This window comes from Rutidosis leptorrhynchoides, chromosome 11 (genome assembly GCF_046630445.1).
Source record: "Rutidosis leptorrhynchoides isolate AG116_Rl617_1_P2 chromosome 11, CSIRO_AGI_Rlap_v1, whole genome shotgun sequence".
NCBI classification, from domain to species: domain Eukaryota; kingdom Viridiplantae; phylum Streptophyta; class Magnoliopsida; order Asterales; family Asteraceae; genus Rutidosis; species Rutidosis leptorrhynchoides.
In genome coordinates this window covers 98,874,453-98,887,745 of record NC_092343.1, presented here as the reverse complement: position 1 = coordinate 98,887,745, position 13,293 = coordinate 98,874,453, and the positions used below count along the sequence as shown (strand labels likewise).

Genomic DNA, 13,293 nt, shown 5'->3' with positions numbered 1-13,293 from the left:
CACTAAAATCATTGAAGATTCAAGGATCATTCAAGGGCTTCATCCAAGATTACTCTAAAAAGGTCAATCTTGTATTTACAATGAATTCTATCTTTGTTACTGTTATGTTTAAGTTTGCTAGCATGATTGTTGGCTAGTTCCTTTTATGTTCATCTAGATAAATAACCGAGATGTTGAATGTTTACTTTTGGTTGATAGTTACCATGCACGATAGTTTGATGTTTGAATACAAGAACCATTCTTGTTAAGTTTAATCTTTTCGATTCAACTAGTTAGTATACTTGTTCAACTAAGAAACACCATCTTGCTGATTTAGTATATTGATTTACACCTAGTGACAAGTGTTTGCCCATCTTTTACCAAAAGGGGTAAGTTGCGTTCAAATGGTTAATCTATATAGGAATGTAAGAACGACTCTTGTAGATACTCTCAGATAGCTTAATTGATATGTGTAGTTGTCTAGGTGAACGATCAATTCCCTAGAATCTGTCATGCATATTTTCACTACTCAATTCCATATAACTAATAGGTGTTAGTAATTTGCCTTATCTAGTGACGTTTATAGGGATCTTATTACCACACTTAATTGTTTACTTGGGTTGGGTGAATTGAACATTTAACCAGATCAAGGGAATGAACTAAGCTAAACCATTAGTTGACATAGGACTTGATCATGATCAACACATCATTGACTTGATCATTCTTCAAGTCTTTAGACTAGTTAAATTAGTTGATTACAAATAGGAGGTCTTAGATGACAAGAACATCACTTGCGTCGTGTAATTCTGTTTGAGTGTTTATTCAAGACTACTCTTGATAAACCGATCAATTAGTTCTCGTGCATAACCAATCAATCCGATCTTAATCCTAAATAAACATTCACATCGAGGGTAATAAGTCTAGATGAGCATATTTCATCTCTTTGATATCAAAACTATCTTAATTGCTTTCCTTGCACTTATAAATTTAAAAGACCAAAAATATTGTTTTTACTTTTACTCTTCTCTGATTTGGCTAATCGTTAAATAAGCCACAAAACATAAAACTTGTACCTTTAAGCTTCATTTGCTTAGTTAATCATAATATAGTTTATAATTCTAGTTTGACTAATACAACTGTCCTTGGAACGATACACGGATTTTACCATTATCTATACTACTACACGATCGGGTACACTGCCCGTTAGTGTGTGTAATCTTTAAAACCGGTATTTTCCATACAACAATTCATATACCACTTTTCGCACATCAAGTTTTTGGCGCCACTGCCGGGGACCAGTTTTGTGTCAAAATAGAATTATTAACTGATTTGTGATTAAGTAGTTTCTTAATTATTTTATATTATTAATAGTCTTTGATTTTTTTTTAAACTTATAGAATCGGTATGTTTAATAGTTTTTGTTAGTTGTGTGATTGACAGTTTATAGGTCGCATATGCCACATACCCGAAGTTCAGAATCTCCATTACTTACACCGTTTACAGAACCTGATAGAAAGCTTGGTAAGATTTCAAAAGAAGTACTTGAAATTTTTGAATCTTCATCAAAGCAAGAAACCTTTGATTCAGAATCAAGTACGACCAAGCCTCGATATTCAGACTTTGGTAAACCCGTTCAACCCCCAAATTTTGAAATGGAAGGAGAAAGACTGATATTGCTCAATTACATCATATATATCTATCGCAATATCACTAAAAATGCTCTATATTCGAAGATAATGAAGATGATCTACAAGGGATATGTCAAGATGCGCGAATTTGTATCGGAAGAGTAGTTTGCAAAGAATTTCGATGATTTATGACATTGGTTGATCCCGATACGAGTTAGGGTCAAGATAGCACTCTAAAATGATATAACAATGCTTCCGATATGTTAGACTTCGTCCAAATGAGCTAATATTAAAAAGAAAACGAAACAGTGTCTTAAATCCAACCAGGACGCCGTCTAGGGTCCCAGGACGCCGTCCTGGCCTTTTAACTGGGACGCCGTCTTGAAGTATTGGGACGCCGTCTTTCTCTGTAAAGTGGGACGCCGTCCTGCCTTTTAGGACGACGTCCCAAAGTAGGTGCACCCGACTTTTCTGCTTTTTACCTAATTTCTCCACCTTAAAACTTCATTTTTGGGACTGTTTCATTAGAGTTACGTACAGAGAAGTTTAGAGGCGATTTTCAGGAGTACTTTAGAGAATTCCAACCTCTTTGAAGAGGCCAAAACATCAAAGCATCATCCATCAACATCTTCTTCATCCAAGAACTCTTGTTCTTGTAGGTTATTCACTTGTTCTCAGAAATGATTTCAGTTTATAATTTGAATGAATTGTTGTCTGTTACAATGATTATTGGCTAGTTTCTATAATGTTTGTCTAGATTAATAACCAAGGTATTGGATGTAATCTTATTGATTGAATGTATTATGCGTGATAGATTGAAGCTTGAATTGAGAACCATGCTTATTGTTGTTAGAACTATTTGTATCTAGTTAATTGATATGTTGTTGATAAAGAGAACTCTTGTTAATGTATCATATTAATTTACAATCAACTTGTCTTAGATTGATTGTTTGCTAAACCGGACCAAGGGGGTAAACTAGATTAAAATGGTTAGACAAAATAGGAATGAATTGTGTAGAGCGAACGCAAAGGCAATTGTTATTCAAGTCTTTAATCTTGTTGATCAACTAGTCACAAACGAAAAGGTCTAAGTTATAGGGAACCCTCGCTTAGTAATTCTAGTTTGAGTACTTGCTAAAGAGAACTCTTGGCGAGTCGATTTAGGTGATTAGCATGCTTATAGTTATTTGATTACAAATACAAGAACTATAGTGAAAAGGGAACCCTTGAGCTTGTTATTGTATTTGAGTGTTTATCCGAGAGAACTCTTAGTAAAACCTATTAGATAACTACACACATAATTATTCAATCAGGACTTAATATCTAATTTACATCCAATACCGAGGGTAAAATATCTAGATGAACATTTCATCTCTTTGATTTAATTCAAAACTATCTTACTTGCTTATTTGTATTTATTTGCATCTTATAAACCAAAAGACTAAAAATATTGTTTTTACATTTAACCTTCTTTGATTTGGCTAAATCGTTAAAACAGCCACAAAATATAAAACTTGTACTTTTAACTTTAATTACTTAGTTAATCATAATATAGTTGCTAATTCTAGTTTGACTGATATAACTGTCCTTGGAACGATACACGGATTTTACCATTATCTATACTACTACACGATCGGGTACACTGCCCGTTAGTGTGTAGCAATCTTTAAAACCGGTATTTTCCATAAGATAAATTATAGACACGATTTCGCACATCAAGTTTTTGGCGCCGCTGCCGGGGACAGTTTTGTGTCAAAATAGGATTATTAACTAATTTGTGATTAAGTAGTTTCTTAATTATTTTAAATTATTAATAGTTTTTGATTTTTAATTTTGTAGAATCGGTATGTGTGATAGTTTTTGTTAGTTGTGTGATTGGCAGATTATAGGTTGCATATGCCACATACCCGAAGTTCAGAATCTCCATTATTTACACCATTGACAGAACCGGATAGAAAGCTTGGTAGAATTCCAAAAGAAGTGCTTGATATTTTTGAATCTTCATCAAAGCAGGAAACTTTTGATTCAGAATCAAGTACCACCAAGCCTAGATATTCAGACTTTGGTAAACCAGTTCAACCACCAAATTTTGAAATGGAAGGAGAAAGACCGTTGGTACAAAGACAATCAATGGCAGAAAGGATGAAAGCGACGCGAACCGGACAAGGTAGTGCTATTACTCCGCTCACGGGTGAGGTAAATTTTGAAATTAAAGGACCTATTCTTCAAATGATTAATAATAGGTGTCAATTTAGTGGCGGTCCTAATGAAGACGCAAACGAACATATTCGTCTCTTTGAAGAGATATGTCTTCTTTTCAAATTAAAACCAGAAACTGACCAGGCTATATTTCTAAGACTTTTCCCGTGGACACTCCACGGGGAAGCAAGAAGTTGGTTAGATTCATTAGCCGAGGCTACGATAAGAACATGGGATAGTATGATGGAAAAATTTCTTAAGAAATATTTTCCAGCATCTAAATCAGCGAGACTCCAACAGGAGATTACCCAGTTCTGTCAAAAGCCTATGGAAACCTTGTACGAAGCATGGAATAGATTTTCCAAAATGCTTAAAGATTGTCCAAACCATGGTTTGGATACCTTTCAACAGGTTCAAATCTTCTATAAGGGTTGCGAAGTTGCAACCCGAATTTCCATTGATCAAGCATCCGGAGGTTCAATTATGGACAAAACCGAGCAAGAGGCTTATGAGATAATCGAGAAATTAGCCGATTATTCTCATGAGTGGCATCAAGAACGCCCAATTACTCGAAATGCTCAAGTCCAAAGCGCCGGTGCTTATGATGACTTCAGCTCCCTAGGTGTAAAAATAGACGGTGTTGTCCGAAACATGGACAAAATCACAAAAGAAATCCATAGTATGAAAGTAGGTTGTGAATACTGTGGTGGTCTACACTTAGGAAAAGATTGTGATGCCGGGTTAACCATGGCTCAAAAAGAAGAAGTGGCTTTTATAAGCCAAAGAAATAATAACCAGTTTCAGGGTAGAGCCCAATTTAACCGTAACTTTAACAACCCCTACAACCCTCAAGGTCAAAATTCTAATTTTCAACAAGGGTCAAGTAGTGGGTTCCAACAACAAACTCCGGGTTATTATCAAAAACCCCAACAGGAGGAGAAAAAGTCAAATTTAGAGAATATGTTGGAAAAGTTAATTGCATCACAAACTCAGCTTGTCACAAACATAAATCAAACCAACGAGAAAAACGAACATCAGTTTCGTAACCAACAAGCATCAATCCAAAATTTGGAAAAACAAATGAGTGGTTTAGCCAATTTACTGAGTGAGAGAAAACCCGGTAGTTTACCGGGAGATACCAACAAGAACCCCAGAAATGAGCACGCAAATGTTATTACCACACGGAGTGGTTTAGAATACGATGCTCCACAAATGCCCGAAAATTCTGATTTCAGAGTTCCATTGAACCAAAACGATGAACCGGTTAAGGAGCCGGAAAAAGTGGTTGAAAAGGAAGAACGGGAAAAACCCGTAGTGAAACCATATCAACCACCGCTCCCATTCCCAAGAAAACAACAACAAGAAAGGCTGGAAGCCGAAAGGCTAAAATTTCTAGATATGTTTAAACAGATAAACATAAACATGCCTTTTATTGATGTTATCTCAGGAATGCCAAAGTATGCTAAGTTCCTAAAAGACTTACTTACTAACCGAAAGAAGATGGAAAGCGTTTCATCAGTCACTTTAAATGCTAGATGTTCCGCGCTGGTGTCTAACACACTTCCTGAAAAGCTTCAAGATCCGGGTAGTTTTACTATTCCATGTCTAATGGGTGACCTTGATTGCATGAGGGCATTAGCCGATTTGGGGGCTAGTATCAATTTAATGCCCTATTCAATTTACCTTAAATTAGCCCCTGGGGAACTCAAAACCACACGAATGGCTATTCAACTAGCTGATCGCTCTATAAAATTCCCTCGAGGAATAATAGAGAATTTGTTAGTTAAGACCGGAAATCTGATCTTTCCGGCTGACTTTGTGGTTTTAGACATGGAAGTTGATGAGAGAATACCAATTATTCTGGGTAGGCCATTTTTAAATACTGCTCGATGTGTCATTGATGTTTATGACCAGCAGTTGACCCTTAGAATTGGTGAAGCTAGTGCGACTTTTGCAATTGACAAGTCATTGAAATATCCCGAATCTTCGGATGATACTTGTTATTTCATGCAAAGCATAGATTCGCATTACGAGTTCTTGCAGGAATCTCCCGAATCGGATGAAACAGGTGTATACGATTTGGCAAATGGAGATGATGAATTCACTGAAGAAGAAATGGATGTGATGGCCACATTTTTGATGGCCAATGAGTGTGAACCAACTGATGAGGAAATAGAAACCCTGAGTAAGGATAGCGAGTACCGGAGTCAATCCTCAATTGAGGAACCTCCCATTTTGGAGCTTAAACCGCTCCCTGATCATCTTGAGTACGCTTTCCTTCAGGAAGATTCAAAGCTTCCGGTAATTATTTCCTCACTTCTCTCTCAAAATGAGAAAGAACGTCTTATTTCCTTGTTACAGGCCCACAAACCGGCCATTGCATGGAAAATCCATGATATAAAAGGAATTAGTCCTTCTTATTGCACGCACAAGATCTTAATGGAAGAAAATTCCAAACCAGTGGTGCAACGTCAAAGAAGACTAAATCCTCATATGCAAGACGTTGTCAAAAAGGAAATCATTAAATTGTTAGATGCAGGTCTAATCTACCCGATTTCAGACAGTCCGTGGATAAGCCCGATTCATTGTGTTCCTAAAAAGGGTGGTATAACTGTTACCACCAATGATAAGGACGAGCTTATCACGACACGAACTGTTACGGGGTGGCGGGTTTGTATAGATTATCGAAAGTTAAACGAAGCCACAAGAAAAGACCATTTTCCTCTACCATTTATTGATCAAATGTTAGAGAGACTTGCAGGAAATAGCTTTTATTGTTTCCTAGATGGTTTTTCGGGGTACTTTCAAATTCCCATCTCCCCCGAAGACCAAGAAAAGACTACCTTCACGTGTCCCTATGGCACTTTCTCATATCGCCGAATGCCCTTTGGTCTATGTAATGCTCCTGCGACATTCCAAAGGTGTATGATGGCCATTTTCCACGATATGATTGAGGATTGCATGGAAGTGTTCATGGACGACTTTTCAGTCTTCGGTGACACTTTTGATTCATGCCTTCTAAATTTGGAGAAAATGCTAATCAGGTGTGAGAAGTCGAACTTAGTGCTAAATTGGGAGAAATGCCACTTTATGGTTAAAGAAGGCATTGTCTTAGGGCACAAAATATCAAGTGTTGGTATTCAGGTGGATCCAGCAAAGGTTGACGTCATCGCCAACCTTCCACCTCCTTCAAACGTAAAGGGTGTGAGAAGTTTTCTTGGGCATGCCGGGTTCTACCGGCGATTTGTTAAGGATTTTTCAAAAATTGCAACGCCATTAAATAAACTTCTTGAAAAAGATGCACCCTTTGTTTTCACAAGTGAATGCACTAAGGCATTCAAAATTTTAAAAGAAAAACTTGTCAACGCACCAATAATCATAGCTCTAAATTGGTCATTACCATTCGAGCTAATGTGCGATGCATCGGATTTTGCGGTTGGTTCAGTTTTGGGCCAACGGGTTGAGAAACATTTTCAACCCATTTATTATGCGAGCAAGACTTTACAAGGAGCCCAATTAAATTACACAACAACAGAAAAAGAGCTCCTTGCGATCGTCTTTTCCTTTGACAAATTCCGATCTTATCTTATCCTATCAAAGACTGTTGTCTTCACTGATCATTCGGCATTAAAATATCTTTTCTCTAAGCCGGATGCAAAACCTCGATTGTTAAGGTGGGTCTTGCTTTTGCAAGAATTTGATATCGAGATTAAGGACAAGAAAGGTGCAGAAAATCTTGCAGCGGACCATCTTTCTAGACTCGAAAATCCCAATCTTGAAGTACTCCATGAATCGAGTATTAAAGATGATTTTCCCGGAGAATTCCTAATGAGAGTAGAGAAGGTGGAGGATCCGTGGTTTGTTGACTTCGCCAATTACATTGTTGGAGGGTACCTAGAAACTGGTTGGTCACATCAGAAAAGAAAGAAATTCTTTAGTGACCTAAAGTACTATTTTTGGGAAGACCCTTATTTATTCAGGCGATGTGCGGATGGAATTATTCGCAGGTGTGTTGCGGGGAAAGAATGCACCGAAATTCTGCTTGACTGTCACCATGGTCCAAAAGGTGGGCACTTTGGTCCCCAAATCACGGGGAAGAAAGTTTACGAGGCCGGTTTCTATTGGCCTACAATATTCAAAGATGCCTACGCTGTTTGCAAGGCTTGTGACGCGTGCCAACGGGCCGGTCAAATAACTAAACGAGATGAAATGCCTCAACAAAGCATCCAAGTATGCGAGGTGTTCGATGTTTGGGGAATTGACTTTATGGGCCCCTTTCCAAAATCTCACTCTTACCTCTACATACTTGTCGCCATAGATTATGTGTCTAAATGGGCGGAGGCAAAGCCTCTACCAACAAATGATGGTCGAGTAGTGGTAAACTTTTTAATGGAGCTTTTCTCTAGATTTGGCACGCCTAAAGCTCTTATAAGTGACCGGGGCACCCACTTTTGCAATAAGCAAATGGAAAAGGTGTTGAAAAGATATGGAGTAATCCATAAAATTTCGACATCCTATCATCCCCAGACGAGTGGGCAAGTAGAAAACACCAACCGGTCATTAAAACGCATACTAGAAAAGACCGTTGGTGCTAATCCAAAAGAGTGGTCAAACAAGTTATATGATGCATTGTGGGCATTTCGCACGGCCTACAAAACACCAATAGGAACTACTCCTTTCCGTATGGTATACGGAAAAGCATGCCATCTCCCGTTGGAGATTGAACATAAAGCTCATTGGGCATTAAGGGCATGCAACTTGGATTACAAAGAAGCGGGTCGGTTACGTTTGACCCAATTGAATGAATTAGACGAGTTGAGGCTTGAAGCCTATGACAACTCTCTAATTTACAAGGAAAAGACGAAACAATGGCACGACAAACGGTTGAAACACCCGAAAGAATTCATGGAAGGAGACCGTGTCCTTGTTTATAACTCTCGTTTTAAGTTATCGCCAGGAAAGCTAAAGTCCCGATGGACGGGACCATATGTGGTTAAAAGAGTGTACCCTTATGGTACAATTGAAATAGTGAACTGGAAAGGCGATACTTTTAAAGTGAATGGCCACCGGGTCAAACACTACGTTGATGGTCCCCTGGAAATTGAGGATGAGGTTAGCCTCAACTTCAAGAAAAACGCTTAAATCAAAACGGGGACGAGTTTGGTGAACGACTCGTAAAAAAATGGTTCACATTTGTAATTAGGTTTGTATTGTGTGCGCGATAAATTTTTGTTTGGTACAAAATGATTACCGTATGACCCCTAAACGCGAAAAACTCAAAATAACAGGTCAGTGGGTTTTAGTTATACGGGACGCCGTCCCAAATACCCTAGACGCCGTCCCACAAAACTAACCGGGACGCCGTCCCTAAGACCAAGACGCCGTCCCACTCTTAAGATCAGGACGCCGTCCCAATGACCTAGACGACGTCCCGAACCCCTGTTACAGAAAAAAATTACGCGTTTTTATACCCTTACCCACTTATTTCCTATCCACAAAACACATTCTATCTATATTTTCTCTCCCAAAAACCGAACCACTCTCAAGAACCCTAAATTTCTACATCAAATTCGTGATTTTCTCTTCGATTTCAAGCTTCTCATCATGAACTTTTGGGTATGGATTCTACATTTCTTCACTTTTCTTTATCAATTACTTGAATTATATGTTTATATCTTTAAATTGGTTAAAGATTAGTGTGGGGTGTTTGATTTGCTTGATTATTTTTAAGATTAACATGCCTTAGATTGTTTAAATTGCCCTAATGTGTTTATTTTGCTAAGATTACATGTTCTTTAGGGTTTGTTCATGATGCTAGGGTTTGTAAATTTAAATCCGAATTTTGAGTGCTTAATTCATGATGTTGGGTTAATGTTTGATGTTTATGATTCTTGTGAAGTATTTGATTGTGTTGGTGATGTTGATGTCAATTTGGCCGGGTCATTTTTGAATGATAGTAAATTTCTAAGCATATTATGGATTTGTAATGAACTTTTGAAGTATGTATGCTTGTTTTTCACATGTATGGGCCTGTTGAATCAATTTAATAGAATAGAATGCCATAATGTATGTGTTAAGATGGTCATTTGAGCTAAATTGTGAAAATTGCATTATGATTTGTGTTGAATATGTTTAGAATGCAAAGTTAAATGCTATGACCTATGACACATCATACTTGAATCTTTTAAGTCCTATGTTTGTGTTACATTGTGATGTTATGATTTTCATTTTTGAAAGTGTGCTAATGAATTCAAGTTGACTTTGGTTGACTCTGGTATAAACTTGTGAACATGCACTTTTGTGTAAATGAATCATACTACTTTTGAACTAGGAATTGAGTGATTAATCTCTCCTGCTATTCGGTTATATTTTGGCTAACATTAACACAACGATTTCTATGTTCTTTTGGTTTTGTGTATAATGTTTTGCAGGGACAAACTAGCAGGGGAGGACCGGCGGCTAAAAGGGGAAGGCCATCGGGTTTGGCTCCACCAAGACAACCACCACCACCACAGGAACAACATCATTCATCATCTTCTTCGGGAGAAGAAGAAGGGGAGGATCTCAATGATCCTCGGGTTTGGTTAAATCAGGTACAGAATGACGATGACTACACCGAAACCTTTGAAAGAATAAACCGCAGGCCCATTAATGCTACTTGGTATTTCATTTGGGGGCCATTGGAGGAGGCGGGCATGCGCCGTCATGTTACTAATTTACTCGCCATTCCATACAATAGAGTAGTCACCCATGCTTGGGAACATCTTTTTAGCATCAATGAACCAATCTACCCGGTGCTTCTTAAAGAATTCTACTCTACAATGCGGTTTAGCAATGTAAGCGATTATTTATCCGCTGAGTTTCTACGGTTTCGTCTTGGAGGCCAAGACAGGGGTTTGAGCAGTTTTCAGGTGTGTAGAATTTTGGGTATTTTTGAAGAATTCACCGACACACAGTTAGGTGAATATTTGAGGGCTTCGGATTATGTTGGCCGACATCAGTTTGATGACACTTCTTATTGGCGCAGAATTTGTAAGCCAAATATTGCGCCTGCTCATTTTCGATCAAGCAAACATCGGTACAATGAAATCGCAGCCCGAGATGATAAGCTGCTTCACCGACTCATTGCATGTACTTTTAATGCAAGGATAGAGGGTAATGAGAAGGTGAAAACCTTAGATTTGTGGATTATGGATCAGATCAAGCGGGGGGCCTATACCGATATTCCTGGGTTAATCGGTAATTATTTTCTTTCCATTGCTACCGAGACGCGGGTACGGAAGCCACTCTTAGGAGGACACTACATAACCCGATTTGCCCGACACTTTAACATTGATTTCGACAGATTACAGGAATTACCGAGTATAATGAAACCTTTGAAAAAGGTTTTTTATATTAATGCCGAAATCATTATGAAAGACAGAAATGGGCATTTGGTCCCCTTTGCAGCAGCCGGTGCAGGTGGCGCGAGTGGCAGTGGTGTTCAACAGGAACAGGAGCAGGAAGAGGAGGCTGAAATGGAGGCCCAAACTAATGTTAATTTGCAGGTTCCGTGGCAACCGTCCCAAGAGAATTGGGACAGTTTGGTTGGTAGTGTTAACAACATGCGATTGAGCCCGAATGAACAAAGGAGGCACAACCAACAAATGTGGGATAGTCAGGAAAGAATGGAGCAATGACAGATTGCTCAAGTGCACGATCAGGGATGGATGAGTTATGGTATTGATTGGAATAACCATAACTCAGAGTTGTTTTATTCCAACCCCGAGCAGTACTATGGGACGACACGTCTGACACCCCAATATTACACGGATCCTCAAAACCCACCTCCGCCTCACCCAATTTATGATAATACCGCTGCGTTGCAGGATGCTCGGAACAGATTTGAGCAGCAATATCCACAGGGACGCCCGTACCGCGATGGTTCGGGTAATTATTTTTGGCCGTTTGATAACTAGGCCTGCGTGCCTATTGGATCATTTTGTACCTTGTTTTTAGACTATTTTATTTGTGTGATGTATTTTGATACAATTTCGGTTTGTAATAATATACTAATGTGTGGTTTGATAAACGGATGTGGTTGTAAAAACACCGTTATTTTTATATGCTTTGTGTGGTTTGTTTATTTGTGCAGCATGATTGAACTTCAAAGACTGGCATTAAGTTCAGCGACATTTGATATTATGATGTGTGTATGATGATAATCGCGGACTAGACGATGCTCTTATGCTGGCAGTAAGTTCAGCGGCATCCGTCTACATGTTCCACGATTTACAGGTTCAAAATTGGAAATTTCTACAATCACCCTATCACTTTGCCCTCTAAATTTAATCCTTTTTCTGATTTCATGCAATGAGGGCCTTGCATGATCTCAAGTGTGGGGTGGGGAGTAGAAATTTATCGGGAACTCGTTTTACTAAAATTAAGGCGTTCAAAGCAACATAACTTGTAAAAGGTTAAATTTTATAAAATTGATTTTAAAATTTATCGACGGATTAAGATCAGGTTTAACAACCGAATTTCCGTTATAAATATAAATTTTTAAAAGATATTTTATAAACTTTATAAGCTTATTTAAAAAATTTTAAAATTTTCAAGTAGCCTTAAAAACGATTAAAAGCCCAAAAACCACGTTATACACATTATGGTCTTAAAATCTAGAAAATAAATGTTGGTTTACATTTTAAATTATTAATAGTCTTTGAAGTTGCTCCATCATTCAATTATTTGAGTGAAAATCCTACTAGTTTAGTAAGCTAACTTGTAGGTCACTTGTACCAAAAACGAGTGTAAACCGTGAGAGAGCGGTGATTGTATAGCGTGGTCGGAAACCGGATCTCGCGCCAGATCGAAAACCCTAAGGACGATCCTCATTGTTTCTCCTAACAAGAACAATGTTGCGTCCGATCACTTATTATGACCATACAGGATGTATCCATTCCATCCTAAAGGGAGTCAAGTCTCCCGAACGACACACTTGCTGATTTATTTCAGAAGTTGTAGTCCAGACCAGTTGTAGGGTGACGAAAAGTCTTGAAAAGTCATTGCTAAAATCAACTGGAAATCTACCAGGCCTCAACATCAAACAGGGAAACTGGTAGTCAAAGCTTATTTCAATGAGGGAGATTTGCTAGCCAAATGGGAAGCGCACCATGATACACAAATTGTCAGTGATTGATCAGATTCCCAGTGGATAACCTCCGGAAAGGTAATATATCAGCTTTTAAGCCTGATAAACTTCAATCTTTATGATTGACTTAACGGATTAGATGATTTCCTCATAATTGTCAATGATATCCGGACGTAATGTGTATCCTCCTAAGCACATTATTTTCTACCAACATCTTGTAATGTTAGGTACCGTGGGAGGGATTGGCTTGACCAATAGCGGGAAACCCGCACTCATTTTTCAAAATTCAGAAAATCCGACAAAATCGGAAAACATAAAACGTTTTCATCAAGGTCCTGATTTCCCTAGGATCAAATT

The 13,293-nt window shown here is 38.3% G+C and overlaps 1 non-coding gene across 1 annotated transcript; it reads right to left on the bottom strand.

Moving 5' to 3' along the window:
- Positions 1-4,094: 4,094 nt before the first annotated feature.
- On the bottom strand, positions 4,095-4,201 carry LOC139879268 (small nucleolar RNA R71). The gene has a single exon (XR_011770120.1). It is a non-coding gene; the product is annotated as a small nucleolar RNA R71 (small nucleolar RNA).
- Between the last annotated feature and the right edge of the window lie 9,092 nt (positions 4,202-13,293).